At 41.0% G+C, this 25,133-nt stretch overlaps 5 non-coding genes across 5 annotated transcripts; all 5 read right to left on the minus strand.

Moving 5' to 3' along the window:
- Positions 1 to 21,282: 21,282 nt before the first annotated feature.
- On the minus strand, positions 21,283 to 21,354 carry trnaq-cug (transfer RNA glutamine (anticodon CUG)). The gene has a single exon. It is a non-coding gene; the product is annotated as a tRNA-Gln (tRNA).
- A 2,815-nt stretch (positions 21,355 to 24,169) lies between these two features.
- trnaf-gaa (transfer RNA phenylalanine (anticodon GAA)) lies at positions 24,170 to 24,242 on the minus strand. The gene has a single exon. It is a non-coding gene; the product is annotated as a tRNA-Phe (tRNA).
- Positions 24,243 to 24,551: 309 nt separating this feature from the next.
- On the minus strand, positions 24,552 to 24,623 carry trnaq-uug (transfer RNA glutamine (anticodon UUG)). Its single transcript has one exon. It is a non-coding gene; the product is annotated as a tRNA-Gln (tRNA).
- Positions 24,624 to 24,848: 225 nt separating this feature from the next.
- Positions 24,849 to 24,922, minus strand: trnai-aau (transfer RNA isoleucine (anticodon AAU)). The gene has a single exon. It is a non-coding gene; the product is annotated as a tRNA-Ile (tRNA).
- An 88-nt stretch (positions 24,923 to 25,010) lies between these two features.
- Positions 25,011 to 25,082, minus strand: trnap-agg (transfer RNA proline (anticodon AGG)). The gene has a single exon. It is a non-coding gene; the product is annotated as a tRNA-Pro (tRNA).
- Positions 25,083 to 25,133: the final 51 nt, after the last annotated feature.

Below are 25,133 nucleotides of genomic sequence, written 5' to 3' on the forward strand. Positions count from 1 at the left end.
TGTCAAACTGATCAATCAGTGACCCAATCAATATGGTGGTCTCCTCCTCCCCCCTGGTCCTCCTCCGGCAGTGCAGTGCCAACTCCCTCCGGTTAATGCGAGCACTGACCGCCTTTTCTGAGATGTAGCCAGTCTTCTTTGCTGCCAGCTCACCCTCCTTTGCACGGCGAAGAGCAGCCACATCCTCTGAATCCCACTGGAATATGGACATGGATAGACGTGCCATGAAGATCCCATAGAGCGGATGAGCCTCTGTCGTGACACCTGCAGCAAATCGCCGCATGAAATGCCAGATGTCCAGGCGCACTTCAAGCTCATCCCACTCCGAAAACATGGCCTTCACCTGAGACTGGCCGTGTTGACTGCAGCAATCTCTGTCCACGTACATCACCTTTGGGGATGCCTCTCCTGCCTCTCGGTAGCGCTTCATTAGGCCAGCTGCCATGGGGTCCAGTGCATGTCCCTCGGCGGCTGTTAGGACAGAGACAAGGACTTGGCCGTGTTCGTTACCAACATTTGTGCACCAGGCAGCTGTTCCTGAAGCAGCACCGGCAAGTTTTTTTTGTGACCTATTGAAGAAAAAAAAGATTTTTAAAAACAAAACAAAATAAAAACTCATAACTGTGCATTATGTACACACACACACATATCCATATCTGGACAATTTCTGGATATAAACAGGGCTGTGATACCTTTTTTGTGGAGTCCATCTTGAGAACAGAGCCAAATACAGATGTTATTTTGGCCTTGACCTCGTCCAGTCGCCCCAGAACATCCCTGGCGTACACAGCTAACAGCCACTAATTATTATTATTATTATTATTAGACTTTATTGTCCACCTTGGTGGAAATTTGTCTTTGACTTCTCCAAACATATATGCATCAGTGACACAACAGTTAAAATGACAAAATACACACAGTTTAAAAGTATGACATTACCACCGTCAACATACAACAACAGAAAATGGAAAGCAGCGCAGCCGATTAGAAGTTATATAAAACACAAAGACGCTTTCAGTTTAAATTAAGTTCCTGTATGGCATGGGGAATAAAGGATCTCTTATAAATGTTCCGGCTCGCCCTTGGGACCCTGAATCTACGGCCAGATGGGAGCAACTCAAACTCTGAGTTGAGTGGGTGTAGGGTGTCTGCTGATATCTGTCTGGCCTTCCTGAGTACCGCCCTATCATACACATCCCCAAGCTGCCTTTGTGACTTGGCAATCACCTTCCCTGCAATATTAACAATTTTGGAAAGCTTGTTTTTGTCTTTCACATTCAGATTGCCATACCAAGCTGTTATATTGAACTGTAAAATGCTTTCTACCAGACCCCTATATGCCATCTCAAGAATGTGTTGACTGACCTTGAAGCTCCTCACCTTTCTAATTAAAAACAATCGCTGGTTAGCTCTCTTAAAAATACTCTCTGAGTTAACATTAAAACTTAAAGTGCAATCAATGATTGTACCCAAGTACTTAAAATTTTCCACTACTTCCACAGGCCGGCTGTTAAGTACAACAGGGGTGATGTTACTGGCCCCTCTTGGTTTCGTTCGTATTATAAGTTCTTTTGTTTTAGTCACATTAATTTCCAGTTTAACAGTCTGACACCAGTCCTGCAGTAAAGTGACTTGGCTAAAATAAGCTTCCTCATGTGCTGCATTATTTTCTGTGAGAAGTCCTACCAAGGCCATGTCATCAGCATACTTAAGTAAACTAATATTGGTGCTGTGCACAGTCATGTCATTTATATAGATTGAAAACAACAGAGGTGACAACACGCAGCCTTGTGGTGCTCCAGTATTTATGACAAGCTCATCTGAGTAGACCCCATTCATTAAGACTCTCTGAGGGCAGTCAGTTAATAAACTTCTAATCCAGTGAATGAGCCCACCATTCACATTCATCATATGAAGTTGTTCTAAAAGAATATCAATTTGCATAGTATTAAAAGCAGATGTAAAATCAATAAAAAGAACCCGAGCAAGTGATTTTGGTTGTTGCAGACGTTTAGCTATTTGATTTACAAGAGTAAGAGTTGCGTCCTCTGTGCCCCTGTGTGACCTATAGGCAAATTGAAGGGGGTCAAGTTGATTCCCAACAGAAGCCATAAGATGGGTGCTGACCACTCTCTCCATACACTTGGCTAAGAGTGGAGTGAGTGCCACCGGTCTAAAGTCTCCAAGGTCTGTAGCCCTAGAGACCTTAGGCACAGGTATTATTGTGGACTTCTTCCATACGTTTGGAAAAACACCACAATTCAGCAAAATTTGGAACAGCTGAGTAAGAACCCCTTTAAGCTGTTGAGAGCATACCTTTAGCACCCTTCCTTGGAGGCCATCAGGCCCAGGGGCTTTGTTTGGTCTGATTTTAGAGAGACACATGGCTACTTCTTCTTCAGAAAGCTGTATATGTTCATAACTACCAATCTGATCACAGGTAATATTGCACCCTATTTTTGGGTCTCTCACATCGTATCTTCCATAGAAAATGTTTAATCAATAACAAATTTGCCACAATCTGCCACGTTTACACTTTGTTTTTTTCTTTCCCTACCCATTATTGTATTTAATCCCTCCCATGCTTGTTTTGCATTGCCTGTACAAAATCTTTGCTCAACCTTATTCTTAAAATCTATTTTTGCTGTAAAAGCTTTACGCTTGAAATCCTTCTCTTTCTCCTTTACTAAGTCAGCTTCTCCTCTCAAAAATGCAGCCCTTTTCTCATTCAGACACATTTTAAGATCCTTTGAGAGCCATGGCTTGTTATTACTAAACACTTGAACTATCTTGGAAGTGATAACAGTTTCTTCACAGAACTTGATATAGCATGTGATTGTGTCTGTCAATTAGTGATGATCAGAGCATGCGTCAAAAAACATGCGCCAATCTGTAGAGTCAAAACAATCTCTTAGCTCCTCCTCCCCATCCTCAGTCCATTGACGTACAGTTTTCAGGAGTGGTTTTTCACGCCTGACTTTCTGTCTGTATGTTGGAAGGAGATGAATGACATTGTGATCGGACTTACCAAGAGGAGGGCGACTCACTGCCTTATATGCGTCTGGGATGTTACCGAAGCACTGATCCAGTATGCGAGTGGAGCGAGTGGGCGTGGTGACATACTGCTGCAGAGTGGGTAGATGAGGTGACAGCTGACATGTGTTGAAATCCCCCAAAATAAACACCGGCTGATCTGCTGATCGGGAGAGAGCAGCATTGAAGCTGTCGGTTATTATTTCCGCAGCTTCTTTGTTATTAGGCCCTGGGACATAAACAAGAATAATGGTGATTTGCCCAAACTCCCGCGGAAGGTAAAACGGCCTGATAGATACAGACAGCAGCTCATAGTCTCTAGTGCACACTCTCTTGAGTACTTTGAATTGTGAAGCCCAAGCGCTGTCAATAAACATACAGAGTCCTCCCCCGATGGATTTTTGAGATGACACCTTATCACGATCTGCTCTTATAACTGTAAATCCCTCCATATCAATGCAAGTGCTGTCCTCGTGAAGCCATGTCTCTGTGAAGCAGAGCAAATTACTCCTCCGAAAATCCTCATCAAACCGGAGACGTGTTGTGATCTCATCCAGTTTATTATTTAATGATCTGACGTTTGACAGAGTTATGATGGGAAGCGGGTGTCTGTTTCCTCGCCTTCTCAACCTGTTACGAACGCCCCCCCTCGAGCCTCTTTTTTTCGTTTTCCTACCTTGGGCTTTTCCATGAGGGGTTGATGATACGTGATTTAAGTCCACAGACACAGCTTTATTCCTTAGGGCAAGAAGAAATTCCCTCGAGTATGTAATCAGTGGCGACGTTCGTTCACTTCCTTCATTGTTCCCGGCTAGGGCAAAGTTCTCTCTAACGACAGCATATAGGATAAAAAAGATCACCACTGCGCGCAAGTAATCCATTTCCATGTTGCTTAACTCAAGGACGTGAACAAAACAAAAGTTTACAACACGATAAACGCCAAAAATTCACAAACAACAAACAAACGAACGGAGAAGCACAGGGTCAGCAGCCGTGCCGCGCCCCCTAGTTCAACTTAGGTTTAGGAAGGGCAGGTAAAAGGGGAGGCTCAGCAAACACAGGAGGCTGCACAAGGGAGGAGCTTGTGAATGGTTCACAGGCAGTCAGGTACTGCAGGACACGCTGTGTCCATGCCTCACTGTGTTGTTCCATCAGCTTCTTGTAGAGCTGAGTCACACTGTTGCCCAGTGTCCTCTCCCTCATCATCCTCACCACCCGGTTGTCACATGAGTATCTAAAGAAACAACAGTATAATCATGCAAATGCTTTGGTTGGAAAAAATAACACAAATAAAAGCGCCTGATAATGAATGATTGTCATTATGAATTACCTGTATGTCAGCAAAGCTGGAAACTGACTGCGGTGGCCCATATCCAGCTGTCCTAAGATGTCCTCATTCCAAGCTGGATACTTCTTTTTGCAGCGTTTGCACTCCAGATACTCAGTGGCAAGGTCATACCACCCATCAATGTCCAAGACCTTGCGCACGGTACGGTAAAGTCCTGCCGCTGTAAGTCTGTGCTTACCACAGTCTGGGCGAACGCAGACAAGAGGAAACAACCACATCTTTAGCGGCATCCATAAGAAAATGGGCCGACAGAAGAAGAGGTCAGGTGAGGCGGGTGGCTGGGTGTTTATTAAAGGGGGCTGAGGAGGATACCACCAAAGCTTCAGCTGGGACACTATTTCTGGCTTTTCGGTTCGCATGTTGGCCTTAAACAGTGTGTTCCGGATCCACTCATGCTGGAAAGGTGGAAGATGATCTCTCCAGTGACTAGGAAGCTCAGTTGGTGGCTGATGATGAGGAAGAGCTGGTGTCTGTGCTGTTTCCGCTGATGGAGACGGACCGGCACAGGCCTCTGAGTGAACAGTAACATAAACAATATAAGGATGACTGTTATTTGATAGTAATATGCCATAAATGCAGTCCACAAACAGCCGGCGAAGCAGTAATTTTAAACAAGTATTAATAATAATTATGATTATATTTAGGAATAACAGTGAAGAAAATGGTATTAGTGTCAAGAAGCAAAGAACACAGTGTACACTTTATTGATGTAAGGAATATGGGATCAATATAGCTCTTTGAGAATGAGGATTAGATGGAATGAAAGAAGGAAAATGAGTCGTGATGAATTCAGTAAAAAAAAGTATGATGCCCACAGACATGAAGCATGCACACAGACACAATAAGGAAAAACTGTTCCTCTAATTATTAGAACAATGAATCTCCACCATCCTGTCTGCTCAGGTTGAGTGAGTGAGAAGAGCAAGCGGTGTGAAAAAGTTATCCAGTGATTGTTTAGCAACAGGTAAGTTCGGAAACGCAAATAAATACACTGACACCTTTGGACATCCTTAAGGTTTGGAAGAAGTGCACTCAAAGAATGCCTCCCGCTTGAGGCATGATGTCACATAATTCTGTATTGTAAACAAAAAATATTTAAAAAATGTTTATTTATTTTCAAAAATAATGATTCTCAGTGGGTTTCCACAAAACATTCTTATAATATTTGCATTTGTGTCATATGCCACACCTGTATTTAGCTGTGCTTCACATTGTGATGCAGCAAATACCAGCTCCTCATCATCATCTTCAGCAGTGGGAATGGAAGTGCCTGGAGCACAAATGTTAAAACTATTACTGTGATCAATACATGGAGACAAACATATGTAAGATGTTGCTTACTTACCAGTAGCGAAAAGCTGCTTTGGGACCAAATGTTTGGCTGGGGGTTCTGCTGCCGGAGGAGGTAAAGTGGACTGCAGTAATGGATCTGGAAACAACAAGTGGACAAGTTTGCCATGACGATAAATCAATACATGTAGAACTGCTGTAGGGAAAATTCTATATTTACACTCCTACTCACAGGGTTTAACTGGTGACATTAGTTTTTTTGCCAGCTGTGAAGGTGACAAATGTTTGCCACGCGCCAACAGTGCTTTCACAGTGGCGGTCTGCTGTAAACCAGTTTGGATGGCTGTAGGTGGACGTGCAGAGGCACTAGAGGTTGCAGGTGGACGTGCAGAGGTACTGGAGGCTGCAGGTGGACGTGCAGGCTGATGTACACTGGTGCCCATATCAGAAGCCCGTCTTTTCAGGACATACGCCTTGAAAATGGCCATGTTAGTGTTGGGCCTGGCATCTGCCTTAACCAAGTACCTGATGAGGGATTCGGCCTCATTGCTCTGGTCTTCATAAACATCCTTCATGGACCGGCCCTGAAAGTCACCAAACTCCACCATCAAGCAGCCCTGGTCTCCAGTTGCCCGGGCTTCTGCTTGCATTTCCTGCTTCCTGTTATACTTCTCTACTTCTTCTGCCATCTCTCTAATATGAGAAGTGTACTGTAGGAACGGTTGTTTATTTTCTGACAGGGGGGTTGTCTGCGCGTTCTCACTGGAAATGCTGAGCACCAAATACACTGCGTACCCCAGAGAGTTTTCCAGGAGCCATCTAAATCTCTGACCCTGGTACATCCCAAACTGAAGTTTGCAGTGAGCCAGTACTAAAAACTGGTCACTGGGATCTCCACCGTTTGTGCAGACAAAAGTACTTGCCTCTGCCAGCACCTCCTCCTTCGATTTGGCCCTTCCAGACACCACATTTTGAAGTTGCTTCGCCTCCGCCGATGGCGCCATGAGGAGACGGTTTGATGTTGCTGACTGGCGACGAAAAACGGGGTATGCGTACATTTTCTGAAATGAAAATCAGAAAGAGACTATTACCTCTGTCAATCTAAAAGATACCTGTATGTTAAGTGTGTTACAATAATTTAGCAAACTACACAGCAGGACTTAAATCATGTTTTTCAGGCATTTTGGGTGACAATATGGAAAGAAATTATATGAAATATTAGATATTATTATGAAAATCTTGGCAATTACTACTAACTCCCATTATTACACTTCTTTTTTCATTACATGTTGCCCCAATAATACATTAATATGCAAATTAGATACATAGATACATTGTATAAAATGGGAAAACCCTCTTATGGCCATTTTACACACATATTGCATAAAGCAAAATGGAAGTCTATATCAAATCATTCTGTTATCTTTTATAACATAGTTGGGAATCATCTTCATACAAAGTTTGGTATATAAAATCCTGAAACCTAAACAATTTCAGGATATAAAACACTGATATAATTAAGCTATATCCTCCTGAGACCAAAAAAAGTTTAGTTAATTTAGTATTATGTGTGTAATTACATTGTTTAGAGCATAAGAAAGTTTTTTGCAAAAACGTTTTTTTTTTTAATAATGTTCATATAGGTTATACTATGTCTTCTGTAGAGGACACTAGGACTCATTTTTTATTATTATTTTATTTAAAGACATGAATAGGCAAAAACAATGGTTTTTTTTTAGATCACGTCTTTTTAAATAAAATAATAATAAAAAAATGAGTCCTAGTAGTGTCCTATACAGAAGACATAGTATAACCTATATGAACATTATAAAAATAAAAATAAACGTTTTTGCAAAAAACTTTCTTATGCTCTAAACAATGTAATGACACACAAAATACTAAATTATTAACTAAAATTTTTTTGGTCTCAGGAGGATATAGCTTAATTAGCGGCCGGCTAATTAACTTAACAGTAGCTACATGTTTTCTTTTCTGTATTTTATCATGGGAAAAGTTACAGGTTCACAGGTACTGAAGTAAACCTGTAATATACACGCTAGCTAGCTATATTGGCATGTCTAATTTTCCAAAAATACACAATGTATATGAATAAATATTAAACGATTATACAGTAATGAAGAATAGCCTTACCTGTTGCAAAGATGACAATAATAGGAGCCGCTGATTGGTCAAAAGTACGTCACAGAAGAGAAACACGATTGGTCAAAAGTAAGCCACAGGAGAGAAACGCGATTGGTCAAAAGTAAGCCACAGGAGAGAAACGCGATTGGTCAAAAGTAAGCCACAGCAGAGAAACGCGATTGGTCAAAAGTAAGCCACAGGAGAGAAACGCGATTGGTCAAAAGTAAGCCACAGGAGAGAAACGCGATTGGTCAAAAGTAAGCCACAGGAGAGAAACGCGATTGGTCAAAAGTAAGCCACAGCAGAGAAACGCGATTGGCTCATGTGGGCTTACTTTGGGCTTACTTTAGCTCAATCGGTAGGAAGCAGCAAGCGCAAGCGAGAGGTAGCGGGATCGATGCCTGCATTCTCCAGTGCTGTCCATCCTTTTTACGCCCCCCTTCAAGGGGCACTACCTAGATGAGCTCTTGCGGCTCAGTGCTGCCGAAAAAGTTTTTTCGAACGAGGTACTGCACACATTCCTGGCAAAAGCAGGTCCCACCGAGATTTGAACTCGGATCGCTGGATTCAGAGCCCAGAGTGCAAACCATTACACGTGGAACCTTGGCGTGTGTCAACTTTTCCCATGAGCAGCAGAGATTTAAGTCATTGAGTCCAAAAGCACGATAGCAAGGAGCAAATGAAGCCTTTGCTTTTTAAGCCCATGTTTCCCCAATTCCGACTCTGTTTGAGAGTGCCAATTTCACTGCCACGTCAGCAGTTGCGCATCACCTCTGTTTTTTCCCACCCTTCCGCAAAGAACCTGAAAAGGTTCTACTGAGATTGGAACTTGGATCGCTGGATTCAAAGCCCAAAGTGCTAACCATTACACCATGGAACCAACACTTCCTGACAGCTGGCTGTCTGAGAGGCAGATAGCGATGAGGCTAGGTGGAATCAGGTAGACTAAAAGAGGCGGATGTGGTTCCTCTGCCGAAACCCGGGATATAAATATCCTGGTTGCCCTAATCAGGCTGAAGAGATTAAAAGCAAAGCCTAATAATGGGCTCGTCCGGGATTTGAACCCGGGACCTCTCGCACCCTAAGCAAGAATCATACCCCTATACCAATGAGCCGAAACATACATCCTCCCTGCTGCTGCCGGGCCGCAAACATTTCAGCTTGCATGGCTTAAAGCGCAGTTTTTTGATTAAATCTACAATTAAAAGGTAGCCAGTGCAAAGTTTCCAGCACAGAGGAAATGCGGCCACTTTTTTTGTGGTCATTGGAAATCACGCTGCAGCACCTGCACACGAATAATGAGAAGCTTACTTACAGGAGCCTGGTCTGCAACACTGGACCCAGTTGATGTTGCAGGAGCAGAGGCAGCACTTGGCTGGACAGAAGGCTGTGGAGGAGACTGCAGAGGAGGCTGAACAGGGCGCAGAGGAGGAGACTGCAGAGGAGGCTGGGCAGGGCGCAGAGGAGGAGACTGCAGAGGAGGCTGGGCAGGGCGCTGCAGTCCTGTGGGTGGCTGTAGTGAGGATGGTCCTGGTGCAGAGGGACAGGGGTTGAAAGCCTTGCTGGAAAGATGGGAGTTGCTCTTTCCAGTGGACAGGAAGCTCTGCAGGCGACTGGGACACCTGGCCAGGGGTCCACAATGCTGGAGGAGCAGGATAAGGGGCAGGAGCAGGGGCAGTAGCATGAGCCGGGGCAGGAGCAGGGCCTCTCGAGCCTGCAGTGGCTGGAACGTAAAAAAACACAACAAAATTATCTTATTGTTTTAGACTTTCACTGCATGACTTTCTCAGCTCTGCTGGACAGCTACTGCGATTACAAGGTTTACTGCAAAGCATGTATGATTAGTAGAGAGATGACATGATGATGAAAAGATGGAAGGAAGCAGTGAAAATCATCCTGTTTTTCATCCAAGCACCATTAGAAGAAATACAAGAAGAAAAAAAGATGGGATCAGCCAAGTGTGAAGCGAAGCAGACCAAACACTACAACAGCCACTTATTCCAAGGGGAGTGGGGGAAGTGTGAGATGACAAGAATGAGCTTTAGTCAGTGATTACGATAAAAAATTAAATAAAACATTTTACATACACCTTTAAATTATCTTTTTTCCTTTGAGGATGTTCACTCAAAGAGTGAATGTAGATTGACACCTGAGAAATGCCAATCCTCTGTGTTGTGAAATAAAATAATATGTCATTTAAAAAATACTGTTTTGTTTTATTTGTAATTGTTTGTAAAATATTGTTTAAGATTTACATACCTTGAGGAAGTTGTTCCTCAGCTTGCGAGGCTACAGTTGCCATCTCCAGGTCATCTTCCTCCTCAAAAAAATCCGTAGCAGCAGAGTCTGTAAAATAACATAAAACACTAAGCACATGTCACCAACACACTTGTATGCGTTAAGTGATACTCACCACATGTAAAGAGCTGTCTCCGGGCTGCGGACTCAGACGCAGGATGTACACGTGGTCCTGCAGCTGTTGAACACGTATTTTCGTTAGACATATATACTGCATAATATATACTGTAATGATTTTAAAGCTTGCAAATCACTTACAGGGTTTGGCTGGAGCCAAAATCTTTTGTGCCAGCTGTGAAGCAAATAAATGCTTCCCCCGCGCCAACAGGGCCTTCACATTGGTCGCCAGCAGTGGCCTGTTCTTAGTGGCAGTAGGTGGAGGAGGAACAGACACAGTGGCAGTGGGCACAGCAGCAGTGAGGACAGATGCAGTGGGCACAGTGGTGGTGGGCACGTGGGCTGGAGCCTGCCTCTTCAGCACGTATGCTTTGAAAAGGGCCATATTGGTGTTAGGCCTGGCCTTTGCCTTCTTCAGGTAGGTGATGAGAGCCTGGGCCTCCTTGCTTGGGTCCTCATACGCCTCCTTCATTGACCTACCCTTAAAATCCCCAAACTCCACCATCAGACATCCAGAGTCTCCTGTCCTCTGGGCCTCCTGCAGCATGGCCTGTTTTATATGATACACCTCCACAGCCTCGCCTACCTCCCTGATCTGCGAGGTGTATCTGAGGAACAGGTGTTTGTTGTCCGACAGCGGGTTGTCCCTCTCCTCCTCCCCCAAAATGCTGCTGACCAGATAGCAGGCATACCCCAGTGAGTTCTCCAGCAGCAACAGGAAAATCTGACCCTGGTGTTTCCCAAACTGGATCTTGCAGTGAGCCAGAACCAGGAACTGGTCTCCAGGATTCCCTCCATTCTGCCTCACAAAGGCAGTGGCCTCAGCCAGGACCTCCTCCTTATGTAGAAGATTTTATTATTTAGAAAACAAGTAATTTTGCTATATATTTGGACACAATTATTTCTTCTGTCTGTGACTTTGGATTTCCTCTGTGTATGTGAAAGACCTTGAATGGAATGTTGTTTGCTGCAGAAAATTCTATTCTGAGAAGTCACATGGTAAAAGACCTTTACCCAAAACTATCTATAGGGTGTGTTACCTTCTTTGGAAGAAGAAGTATGTATATAACTCTGAACCAAAATGTACTCGGGAGCGCACTGGAAGGCCAGAGGGCCAGAGAGCGTTAGAGCGCCGTTCTATGGAACGGGACGGCGTTCGAAAATAAAGTCTAATTATTTCTGGCATCAAAGATCTCTGTGAAGTTATTTTTCAGAAAGATTGAAAACCACAACATTTGGCGACCCCGGCAGGACTTGGGTTGAGGCTGAAGGAACCACGAAAGGCAACACTGGTGACCGACACAGACAACAGTGGCCACTGTAATTTGAGGTGAGCAATTTTTGCTTTTGAAAAAGTATGTGTTGTCACCAGTGAGCCAGAGTGGTAAAACCCTTTAAAATGCTTCTCCAAGTTTAAAGAACTAAAAAATTGAAAAGAGGATCTTTGATTATAGAAATAAGTGTCTATTGTTGTTGATGATATCAAGTACTGTGTTATAGCGCGGCGGAGCTCCCGTTAGTGTTTGCCAGTGTTTATATAATCTGATGCAAGTTGTATGAATATTGGTACTGCTGACGTGCCGCTAAAGGTTTTGTCGTACGTATGTAAGAATCTGTGTTTGCTAAATCAAGAGGGCCTGGATGGATGATTAGCAAGAGTTTGAGTTTATTGGTAAAGGTTACCAACTTATTGTAGATTTTAATGGTATTGGGTATCATTAAGCATACTGGTAAAGGTTACCAACTTATTGTAGATTTTAATGGTATTGGGTATCATTAAGTATACTGGTAAAGGTTACCAGAACTCTGTGTTACTTATTAAGAGGGCCTTGAGGATAATAAGTTAATTGCATGTGCACAGATTAAGTTTGGTTTATTGTTACCGCCTTGTTATAGGTTAACAAGGGACTGGGTAAGTTTTATGTGGATTTCGCCAAGAGGGCCTGGAAGGATGGCGAATATTGCACAGATAAGTTTAGCCTTTGGTTACCGCCTTGTTATAGGTTAACAAGGGACTGTACGAAAAAGCTATGTAGTATATGACTCTGTTGTGTCGGAGGAAGTGAATCGCAGAGGTCTTATAGTTTAAAGTTATTGTATTGTCAATGTGTTGTGTAAGTAGAGTGAATGTAGGATCCTGTCCTGTGTGTCTGCTTGACTGTGACTGTGGTTAAAAATAGGTGACAAGGAATGTGTGAATGTGCTTGAGAGACAAGTACTTTATAAATGAGTATTAAAAGTAAAGGAAATAGTAAAAGAAAACAATTGTTTCAAGATATTAGTCTTGCAGATTATTGTAGTATAAATAAGTTAAAGTATAAAATATATATTAATAAATGGACTGATATATATTAATGGATAAATAAATAAGAATGCACGTGCTTAATATATTATATCTTATATCTGAAGACGTCTAAAATTTGTATCTCATTATCCCTGAAGACAAAGTGAGAAAAATGATTCCATTGTAGATAATTAAGGTTGTGCTAAGAAAAAATAACTTGTGCAGTGTGCTAAAAGTGAACAAGATTGAGTGACAAAGTTTCAACAGTCATAAATAATTTACAGCAATCTTAGAATTGTAGTAAATGGGAATTGTTGGGAATGGGTGAGGAAAAATGTATTCACCATGTTAGATTATTTTGAGCACAGCATGCAAATACAGAAGAACGATTGAAGGCTGATTTTATGATAGGGAAAATTATTTAATTGTATTATACTCAGAAAATCAAAGTTAGATTATTGCTGATATTGCAATGAAGAAATAGCTTGCTTTTTCCTGCAACGAAGAACTTGCTTTACTAAAAATAGAATGGGAGAACTGCTGTTGTCAACCAGTGATTATTATATAGTAAAAAAGAACTAGGAAAAAGATGGTTAAAAGTGGAATTTAGATAAAGAGCTAATAGCTCAGGAACAAATATTTATAAAGACTAATTTGATCTATGCAGCTCTCTGAGTGTTCAAGTTTCAGATGGCTTCAGTGTCGAATGGAAGAGGTGAAAGGTCAAAGACGACTGCAGAGAGAAGAAGAAGAGAGGGTGAGGGGCTTTCAGCTCCCCTTCTGAAGATGACCACTTTCTGGCATGGAGAAAGACTGATTTAATGCTGGAAAAGGTGAAACGTTCACTATTTCACTGGAGACTTTTTCCTGAGGACAAGAGGAAAATCCTGAGATGCAAAGCTGTGGCAAAATCTATCAAAGCCCAAACTGAGAAGGGGCAGAGAAACAACAGAGCCTATATTCCTGTTTACACCAAGCCTTGAGTGACAGCTAGGCTGACGACACATGCAGAGCGACAGCCAAGAAGCTTCAACAGACTGATCATCTAAAAACAGAAGAACTGACCGAAACCCTTCCCTTACGGGCAACACAGGTGTGGCAACTTCAATGATCACTCTAGAGACTGCTTCAAATTTAGTTATTATATTAACTTTATTCATTCTGATTATTCACTGGTCTCATAAGCAATTCTTTATATTCTCTGCTAAACTAACCCTCTTTGCTTTTCCAGTAGGTTCAAGTCCAGCCATATAAAAAAGAAAGAGAATACACTGAAAGAGAGAAGTGGGTGCTCAACTCACTAGTTCAAACTGAGGCTGGATTTGTTATAGTGAGGGCTATTATATTAAACAATTATAGGGCTAAAAGCATGAAAAATTATTCTGTAGCAAAGAAAAAGATAGACGCAAAATGTCAAAGAATTATTATTATTGTTTGCAAAACAATGATACTGGTCACTCCATTTTGTTTTGCTAAGTTTTTAGAGATATAGATTGGAGAAAAAATTACTCCAAAAGTCCAAGCTTATGAAATCGCAAAAAATGCTGTCAGAACTGGGATAATGAGATGGAAATGTTGTTGGCCATGGATCCAAGATTACGCAGAGATCTCCAATTTCTTAAAGCAGCTCATGAGCAAAAAAACAAAAAAAAAAAAGATTAGGAAAAATCAGAAAAACAAATGACAAAATGTATTTGAAAAATTACAATTGGCAGGCTTATTATTCTAAAATACTTAGTCTATTAGAATTTGTAAAAAGAAAAAAAGGATTATAACAACGGTGTTAAACTAAACCTTATGATCATTGACACTTCACAGTAGTGTTTGAGATAGCTGTGTTGACCTGATCAACCCTTGGCTAAAATTATAGGCTGCCACATTTAGAGCACAACCTGTAAGAGTGTATGCTGGCCAGCGTGTGTGAGAGAGACACTGAGTGTGAATGAGTGAGAGATGGTGTCTGAAGAGACACTAAGGCAAATCAATTATTTTGCCAATACAGCTGTATTTAAAATTTAACATGTGGGCCCACAGGGCAAATTCTGCCCAATAAAATAATGACCATGGATGCATATGGTTAAATTTCCTGGTCAGGAACTGAAGTAACAATATGAAAAAACAAAGAATAAAAAGAGAAAAATAAAAATAGAAAAAACAGTGCCACATTTGCGCGGCGCATAACATATCTGACTTCCTTTGCAGCATAACACGTCTGCCTTTCTTTTCAGCATATCATGATGGAGCGGATCTTTGTCAAAAGTATGAAATATTGTCTTGTAACTTTTGTCAAAGTGGGTTGAGTATTGTCCAAGATGCCTAATAAATAATGTGCTTATAGTGGAACTCAAGACAAAGAGATAACTGAGTTGAATTGCCTAATTATAAGAGTACATTGAAATTTATTGTGAGAAAAATGCAAAAAGTTGCAAATAATGATCAAAAGTCAAATTTATGAAAAACAAATGAGAATATATGGATTAAAGTCCTGCTGTTAATGAAGGCAGAAAGGACACCACTCAGCCCACATGACCTTTCTACAGGTAACATCGAGAAGGACAATGGGACAGATGAGCAGATGATTGAAATTATATGTTGTTGTCACTAACAAAAATAATTAAGCTTTAATTTACAGATAGCAGCAGCTCAATTCCAGGAAGGATTCTGGGACGAGTCTGACAAAAAGAACCAGTAACTATGCTTTGTAATTTCAGAAGAAGTGATCAACAGTGTGACATTTGAGTCCATGCCTCTCAACTTAAAATAAACCAACTGACTTCAGCAAGCCCCCACAACTGAAGTGAGGGATCAAGGACATGCTGACAATGAGAGAAAGAGTCCATTGCAACGAACGACTCACTGGAGACACCCTGGTGAAAGATGTAATGATTGATGACAAGGTTAACAGAATAATCAAATCATGAATGGAAGAAAAGACAAACTTAACCAGAAACACAGGAATGAGAAGAACTGTGCAAAAGAGAGACTCAACAGAGATGAGTACAAGCTCAAACAATAGTCAACATCAACCAACTTTCCTATGATTGAATGTTCAGCCCTTGAATAGATTCAGTAGCAACTTAATAATAACCCCACCATAACAAAAATGATTGAAAGTAAAAATATATTAAAGCAACATAGAAAACAATGATAATGAAAAAAAGAAAAGAAACTAAAATAATGTTAACAATTAATTTAAGAAATTGATATAGCATAATGGGAATTAAGACAATACATGAAAGAAAATTTTAGAACTAAAAATAACTTTAAAATAAATCTTAACGGGTACTCAGATGTAACTTGTCAATACAAGGATATACTTAATTAATTTAAGGCTACAGTTGAAATTAAAGCAAGTATTAACACTGGGTATTAACAAATATTCAATGTCAAAATTGAATTTATAAGATTTGATTCAATATGCAATTGACTAATATTAAGTAGTACTTATAGAAAGTTTATAGACTTACAAGAAGTTATTGAAATTCAGTAACAAACAAGCCCTTGTGAACAATCTAAATGGCACCAGAGGGGGGTCAAAAATAGATATTTGGCATTTCACATGAAGGACAGATTGTCGAACCAATGAATACTTTTGAATATTCTCAGTCCAGATGCGCAATGGTTTTAAACCAGTGCGCAAAGGGGGGAGTAAGATAAGGAAATTAAAAATTAAAATGAAGATAAAATTAAAGGCATTTTAAATTAAAAGCCATTTTTGCAAAGTTTTGTGAAATTTGTGGCAAAAACAAAGTTAAGAAAAGAACAGCGACAAAAATAGGCCATATATCAGTATACCATGTGGACATGATATAGATGGGTAAAAGCAATGAAATCAACAGAGGAGGGCAGGAACAGAAATTAAATCTCTGACAGAGAAGTAATCCTTAGATTGGAAGTCTAAGCAAAAATAACGTCAGATAATGGGTCAACTAAACAGAAGTATTGAAGATTGAAAATAAATTGCATACGAATACAAGGAAGTTTTAATAATAATTAAGTTATAATGCTAATGGTTTAAAAGGATGATAGACAAACTTTTAGATTGTTAGATATAAAGAAAAAGAAATGTACATATAAGGAATATGTAAGAGTGCAAAAAGTTGTTCTCTAGAGTTATTTTTCTAATTGTCTAATAAGTTTATTGAATGACTTTTATGAGATAAATGTAACATTGCTCTGAAGCTTTCTTAGTTAGAGTGATTACATGACACATAATTAGTTTATTCATGATAGTTTATTTAGAAATTAGTAGAAACGAAGAAAATGTATTCAGTTTAGTCTTGAACTGAGGAGCTACAATGAGAATGAGAAGCAACACGCAAGATTAAAAAGGTCAAAATGGAATTTATTGTTTAAATTTGGTAATAAAATAGAAAGTAAGTGAAATGTATTGCAATTTATTAGATGGGTGTAAAGTGTTCTGTTCACTAAAATTGACTGACTAAAAGATGGATTCTTCGAATCTAAGAAATGATATTCTCTCATAAGAAGTGATAAAAATGAGAGAGTTATGTTTACCCAGCCATATTTTGAATTAATAGTCATATGGATCAAGTAGAACAAAAATGCATAATAAATCAATTAGACTACTATAATAAGCAGATATTTATTATAATGCTTTGTCTGCATTAGGAGAAAAACAATTATATGAAAAAAGTAGAATGACTTATGTTTGGTGATCAGTGTTGCACTTTTACTAAACAATATTGCGCAGGGAGGAAAATTTAGCGATTATGATCATGTTAAAAAACCTTAAGAGCAAAAGTTAAGGAAAACTTAATGTAAAGTCTGGAAAATTATGATTTTCTCAATTAGAGATATTGAAAGTGGGTTATTATTCTGTTGTGTACTTTGTATATTAAGATCACTAGTTGGAAAACCACGGTTAAACGAATGAAAATGCGGGAAAAAAGATAATGAAAACTAATTTGAGAGGGCAACCAAATTGATATTTACAAACCCTGGATGTTGATTCCATTAAATGAGGAATTGAGGACGAAGAAGATAATTGATGAGCCAGACCCTAGAGGACATCTGCACCGCAAGAAAACTTTCAATAGTATAAGAGACTTTTATGTTTGATATAGTCTACATAACTGTGACAATAACATGCAATACAAGAACAAAGGTATACACACACTTATAACAATGTTTCAGTTTGTCTGACTAGGAGACCTCGATTCTTTTACTTTTTCCAATAAACAAAAAAGAAAGAACAACTAAAAGAAATAAAATGTATGGAAGAAGATGTTTGGCTCGAGTGCTCCTCCGGAGTGTGGTGGCTTAATCCAGTAATTGGAAAGGAGAATGAGTGACTCAAATTGAGTCACCAGGTAGCATAACTGAGGGAGCTGGATTTTGAAATTACACTCTGGAAAAAGCTAGTGAAAGTGAGGCTTAGATAAGCCTCAGAGGAGGGAATGTAGAAGATTTTATTATTTAGAAAACAAGTAATTTTGCTATATATTTGGACACAATTATTTCTTCTGTCTGTGACTTTGGATTTCCTCTGTGTATGTGAAAGACCTTGAATGGAATGTTGTTTGCTGCAGAAAATTCTATTCTGAGAAGTCACATGGTAAAATACCTTTACCCAAAACTATCTATAGGGTGTGTTACCTTCTTTGGAAGAAGAAGTATGTATATAACTCTGAACCAAAATGTACTCGGGAGCGCACTGGAAGGCCAGAGGGCCAGAGAGCGTTAGAGCGCCGTTCTATGGAACGGGACGGCGTTCGAAAATAAAGTCTAATTATTTCTGGCATCAAAGATCTCTGTGAAGTTATTTTTCAGAAAGATTGAAAACCACAACATTGGCCCTCCCTGCCAACACGATCTTCCTCCTATTGGCCTCCTCAGTTGGCATAAACAGAATGTTACATAGCTGTCATATTCCTACTGAAAGTATTTTACTACAGCATTTCTTTTTTATGTAATTAATTATTATAATATTATAATAATTAATGAATATTATTATTATTATTATGAGCATAAGCATTATTTTTTTTTTATACAACTGTGAATCACTTTGAATTGCCTTGTGTACAAATTGTAAATAGTGTGATGAACTTATTAATAAGAAAATAAATAACACTTCTTGGTACAATCTTGCTGGTATCATGCCATGCTTAAATCGTTTTGTTTTGTTTAGCTTTTGTGGCAGAGATTACTAAGAAACACCAAATATAACATAAAGGCGTTTATGACAATTCATAATAATATGATCATCAAACAGATCTAAAACTTAAAATGGTATATCAAATCGTTTTGGTATATCTTTTATAACATAGTTTAGAATCATTTGTTGAAACAAAAAAACACTTGTTTTTGCCTATTCATGTCTTTTTAAATATGTATAACATAGTATTTAAAAAGATAACATAAATATGTATACTGGTGTATAACATAGTATAGTATAACATGAATTAAACTTTTTTTTTTAAAGGTTTTAGTAAAAATCTTCTTGTGGTCAAAATAATGTAATGAATGACACAAAAAAATACTAAATTAACAACAACAAAAAAATGGTTTAAGGAGGATATAGCTTTATTAGCGGTCGGCTAATTATCTTGACAGTAGTGGCATGTTTTTTACTGTATATCATGGTAAAGTTGCAGGTTCACATGTACAGAAGAAAACGTGTGCTATTACACGCTAGCTAGCTTTATTGGCATGTTTAATTGTCTAAAAACAAACACTGTTTATGAATAAATAATGATCGATTATACAGTCGTGAAGAATAGACTTACCTGTTGCAAAGATGACGATAATTACTACTGATGACGACTACTTCCTGCTCAGCTACTGTTCGGACGCTCTCGCTTACTGCTCCGCGCTTTGCTCTATCGCTTTTATATTTCTATATTTTATCTCCTTTTATCACCTAATTTTAACTTCAGCAAATCAGCACAGTGCTCAAACGATTGGATTACTACAAAAAAAAGCAGAATTATTTTATTCGACCAGCCTCCCACTGAAAGCTTACATTCCGGGGAAGAGAAAACACAACTGCCTACATTCATAAGGATAAGAAAATGCCTCCTCTGGAATCTACTTGCTGCTCCAACTGCCACAGACTTTTACAAAGGATTGCAATTCTTGAAACAAAGTTAATTGCGGGACCACCAAACCAGACGGAACACACAACAGAGCTTCGTCATGGACGTCCTCAGCATACAGCCGGTGAGTCCCATGAATCTAGTGCTTCTCGACAGGCCATACTGAGTGTAGAGAAACAAGCCGATCGTTTTACTAATCGATGGCACAAACAGGGTGCGAGACCCAAAGGCACTCGAGACATCAGATTGTCACGAGCATCACATATTACTGCAGTAGCATCCTCTACCCCAGATACGGCTCTGACAAGGACTGCAAACACTGGTCTCCTACCACCGCCTATACATCTTGAGAACAGATTTGAAGTATTAATGAATGAGGAATCCCCAAATTTGATGAATGTGATCGCACACAGACAGAATCAGCCAGTAGCTAACACTGATGCTAACTGGGGCTCAAGGTCGAGCAGACAGCGGCACTCAGCTCACAGTGCAGCCGAGCCCAGGACTCTGATAGTGGGCGACTCCGTAATCAGAAACATTAATAGCAGGGATACAACAACGTGCTGCCTTCCACAAGCAACAACTTCTGATGTAAACAGGGAACTTCAGAACATTCTGATGAAACATAAGACTGCAAATCGACTCATCATTCATGTGGGGAAGAATGATATTCATAAAGAGCAGTCGGAACTTCTTAAAAAGGATTTCAATGAACTTTTTGAAACACTTAAAAGACTGAAAGTTCAAACATTCATCAGTGGACCACTCCCAGCAAGAGGAACAAACAGGTTTTCACGGTTGCTTTGGCTTAATACATGGCTGCAAAAAACCTGCAATATAAAAGGAGTGAACTTTATTGACAACTTCAATCTTTTCTGGAGTCAGAGGCAACTGTTTCAACAGGATGGCCACCACCCAAACAAACTTGGTTCAAGAGTGCTAAAGGACAATATCTACTTCTCCCTCCGTCATCCTTCTGCAATGTGTGCCAATCCACTCAACCTGAATGTCACACACACACCTGGATACAGTATGAATGACCACAGGATTTCACTTCAGCACCTGAATGGACATGCGGTTGACACATCACACAAGGACAGTGATAACACCACTCAGCCACAACAACCTCTGCTCACGGACACAATCTCAGCTGAGCCCTGCCCACAGAGCTCACCACAGACAGACTGTGACATACCAGCACTGCTCCAAGATACAGCACCCATAGACGACTTTCTGGAATGGAAAACAGCCAGGGAAACCAGGACAGCATATTATAGCCTCCAATAACACCAGAGCAAAAATCCCTCTCACCGGAAACATTATCACTCTCTCCAGCATCTCCACTTCTGTGCTTCTCAGAGAAAATGGAACAACTGGTGCATGCTGGAACTAGACTATCCCACTCTTTTGCTGCGAGCCCCCAGATACCAACCAAAAAAACGCCAGGCCCCACAACCACCAAAGCCTGCGGGCCCAGCTCGCCCTCCCCCTCCTCCTGTGAGAGCTCTTCGGCCTCAAATGGTAAATTAGCTCAAATGGTAGAGCGCTTGCTTAGCATGCGAGAGGTAGCGGGATCGATGCCTGCATTCTCCAGGGCTGTCCATCCTTTTTACGCCCCCCCTTCAAGGGGCACTACCTAGATGAGCTCTTGCGGCTCAGTGCTGCCGAAAAAGTTTTTTTGAACGAGGTACTGCACACATTCCTGGAAAAGCAGGTCCCACCGAGATTTGAACTCGGATCGCTGGATTCAGAGCCAAGAGTGCTAACCATTACACCATGGAACCTTGGCGTGTGTCAACTTTTCCCATGAGCAGCAGAGATTTAAGTCATTGAGTCCAGAAGCACGATAGCAAGGAGCAAATGAAGCCTTTGCTTTTAAGCCCATGTTTCCCCGATTCCGACTCGGTTTGAGAGTTCCAATTTCACCGCCACGTCAGCAGTTGCGCATCACCTCTGTTTTTTCCCTACCTTCCACAAAGAACCTAAAAAGGTTCCACCGAGATTTGAACTCGGATCGCTGGAGTCAAAACGCAATTTTTTGATTAAATCTACAATTAAAAGGTAGCCAGTGCAAAGTTGCCAGCACAGAGGAAATGCGGCCTGTTTTTTTGTGGTCATTGGAAATCACGCTGCAGCACCTGCACACGTGCTAGGGATCGCGCCTCGTCTTTGTCTTTGAGAGCGATGGACACCTCTTCTCCATCATCGAGGGGAGTTAGCTCAAATGGTAGAGCGCTCGCTTAGCATGTGAGAGGTAGCGGGATCGATGCCTGCATTCTCCAGTGCTGTCCATCCTTTTTACGCCCCCCTTCAAGGGGCACTACCTAGATGAGCTCTTGCGGCTCACTGCTGTCGAAAAAGTTTTTTTGAACGAGGTACTGCACACATTCCTGGCAAAAGCAGTGAAGCAAATTTATTTGCTGTGAAGCAAATAAATGCTTCCCCCGCGCCAACGGTTCACATTGGTCGCCAGCAGTGGCCTGTTCTTAGTGGCAGTAGGTGGAGGAGGAACAGTCACAGTGGCAGTGGGCACAGCAGCAGTGAGGACAGATGCAGTGGGCACAGTGGTGGTGGGCACGTGGGCTAGAGCCTGCCTCTTCAGCACGTATGCTTTGAAAAGGGCCATATTGGTGTTAGGCCTGGCCTTTGCCTTCTTCAGGTAGGTGATGAGAGCCTGGGCCTCCTTGCTTGGGTCCTCATACACCTCCTTCATTGACCTACCCTTAAAATCCCCAAACTCCACCATCAGACATCCAGAGTCTCCTGTCCTCTGGGCCTCCTGCAGCATGACCTGTTTTTTTCTGATACACCTCTACAGCCTCGCCTACCTCCCTGATCTGCGAGGTGTATCTGAGGAACAGGTGTTTGTTGTCCGACAGCGGGTTATCCCTCTCCTCCTCCCCCAAAACGCTGCTGACCAGATAGCAGGCATACCCCAGTGAGTTCTCCAGCAGCCACAGGAACCTCTGACCCTGGTGTTTCCCAAACTGGATCTTGCAGTGAGCCAGAACCAGGAACTGGTCTCCAGGATTCCCTCCATTCTGCCTCAAAAAGGCAGTGGCCTCAGCCAGGACCTCCTCCTTACACCTGGCCCTCCCTGCCAACACGATCTTCCTCCTATTGGCCTCCTCAGTTGGCCCCATAAGGAGTCGACCCTCAGAGGTTCTTCGTAAAACCGGGTATGCATACATAATCTGAAAGGACACAGGCATAAACAGAACGTTACATAGCTGTCATATTCCAACTGAAAGTATTTTGCTACAGCATTTGTTTTTTATGTAATTAATTATTATAATATTATAATAATTAATGAATATTATTATTATTATTATGAGCATAAGCATTATTGTTTTTTATACAACTGTGAATCACTTTGAATTGCCTTGTGTACAAATTGTAAATAGTGTGATGAACTTATTAATAAGAAAATAAATAACACTTCTTGGTACAATCTTGCTGGTATCATGCCATGCTTAAATCGTTTTGTTTTGTTTAGCTTTTGTGGCAGAGATTACTAAGAAACACCAAATATTACATAAAGGCGTTTATGACAATTCATAATAATATGATCATCAAACAGATCTAAAACTTAAAATGGTATATCAAATCGTTTTGGTATATCTTTTATAACATAGTTGAGAGTCATTTGTTGAAACAAAAAAACACTTGTTTTTGCCTATTCATGTATTTTTAAATATGTAAAACATAGTATTTAAAAAGATAACATAAATATGTATACTGGTGTATAACATAGTATAGTATAACATATATGAATTAAACTTTTTTTTTAAAAGGTTTTAGTAAAAATCTTCTTGTGCTCAAAATAATGTAATGAATGACAAAAATGAGGATGGAGGAATCGAATGAAAGCTTTTTTATACATTGGAATACTTGATCACTCGAGCGTCACTTCATAGCGTCATCAGCAGCGCTCAAAGGATCTGCCCTCATGTTGTTGCAGTTTGTTTATTTAAGAAATTCATAATAAATAATAATAAAGCAAGATACCCTGTTGAAATATGTGTAATGTGTGGTTTATATAAACTGCAAAGGTAAAGTACACTTTAAAACAGATTGTGACCGATGTGAAGGGGGAGGAGAATGTATACGTGCATCACGTTTAGTCAATAAAACACTTCCGCATAGGATACACCTGTGTATCCTCGCTCATGACTCCTCTGAAAGCCTCCTCACTCCTCGATCCTCGCCTCCTCGCGGTGCAATTAGAGAATTGAGATGTCCTTCAAGATGGCTGAGCTCGATCGGTTTCCGGGTCATAGGATGGAGGACAGAGGAACGAGGAGACGAGGAGGGATATTGAGAAGCACCCTATGTTTCCCCAATTCCGACTCGGTTTGAGAGTGCCAATTTCACCGCCACGTCAGCAGTTGCGCATCACCTCTGTTTTTTCCCTCCCTTCCGCGAAGAACCTAAAAAATGTTCTACTGAGATTTGAACTCGGATCGCTGGATTCAAAGCCCGGAGTGCTAACCATTACACCATGGAACCAACACACCCTCCCAGCTGTCTGTCTGAGAGGCAGATAGCGATGAGGCTAGGTGGAATCAGGTAGCCTAAAGGAGGCGGGCGTGGTTCCTCTGCCGAAACCCGAGATTGAACCAGGGACCTTTAGATCTTCAGTCTAACACTCTCCCAACTGAGCTATTTCGGCCAGATACTCGTGCTGTTTAGCCTGGCAAATGAAGGTCCCACCGAGATTGGAATTCGGATCACTGGATTCAGAGCCCAGAGTGCTAACCCTTACACCATGGAACCTCGGCGTGTGTCAACTTTTCCCATGAGGTGCAGAGATTTAAGTCATTCAGTCCAGAAGCGCGATAGCAAGGAGCAAAAGAAGCCTTTGCCTTTTAAGCCCATGTTTCCCCAATTCCGACTCGGTTTGAGAGTGCCAATTTCACCGCCACGTCAGCAGTTGCGCATCACCTCTGTTTTTCCCCTCCCTTCCGCAAAGATCCTAAAAAGGTTCCACCGAGATTTGAACTCGGATCGCTGGATTCAAAGCCCAGAGTGCTAACCATTACACCATGAAACCAAAACACCCTGCTAACTGGCTGTCTGAGAGGTGGAATAAGGTAGAGTAAAAGAGGCGGAGGTTGTTCCTCTGCCGAAACCGGGATTGAACCAGGGACCTTTAGATCTTCAGTCTAACGCTCTCCCAACTGAGCTATTTTGGCCAGGTACTTGTGTGGTTCAGCCAGCATGGATGTATGGGAGACCGCCCGTCATTTTCGAGAAGAGCAGAACGAAGGTCACAGAGAGGCCCGTAAAGGGATCGAACCCGCGACCTTGGTGTTATTAGCACCACGCTCTAACCAACTGAGCTAACCGGCCTCTCTCTGGCACATTTTATCCCCAATTGCTCAGAAATATCCTGGTTGCCCTAATCAGGCTGAAGAGATTAAAAGCAAAGCCTAATAATGGGCTCGTCCGGGATTTGAACCCGGGACCTCTCGCACCCTAAGCAAGAATCATACCCCTGGACCAACGAGCCAAAACATACATCCTCCATGCTGCTGTCGGGCCGCAAACATTTCAGCTTCCA

Source organism: Siphateles boraxobius, unplaced genomic scaffold (assembly GCF_051911475.1).
Source record: "Siphateles boraxobius isolate OS27281-9 unplaced genomic scaffold, OSU_SipBor_1 269, whole genome shotgun sequence".
NCBI classification, from domain to species: domain Eukaryota; kingdom Metazoa; phylum Chordata; class Actinopteri; order Cypriniformes; family Leuciscidae; genus Siphateles; species Siphateles boraxobius.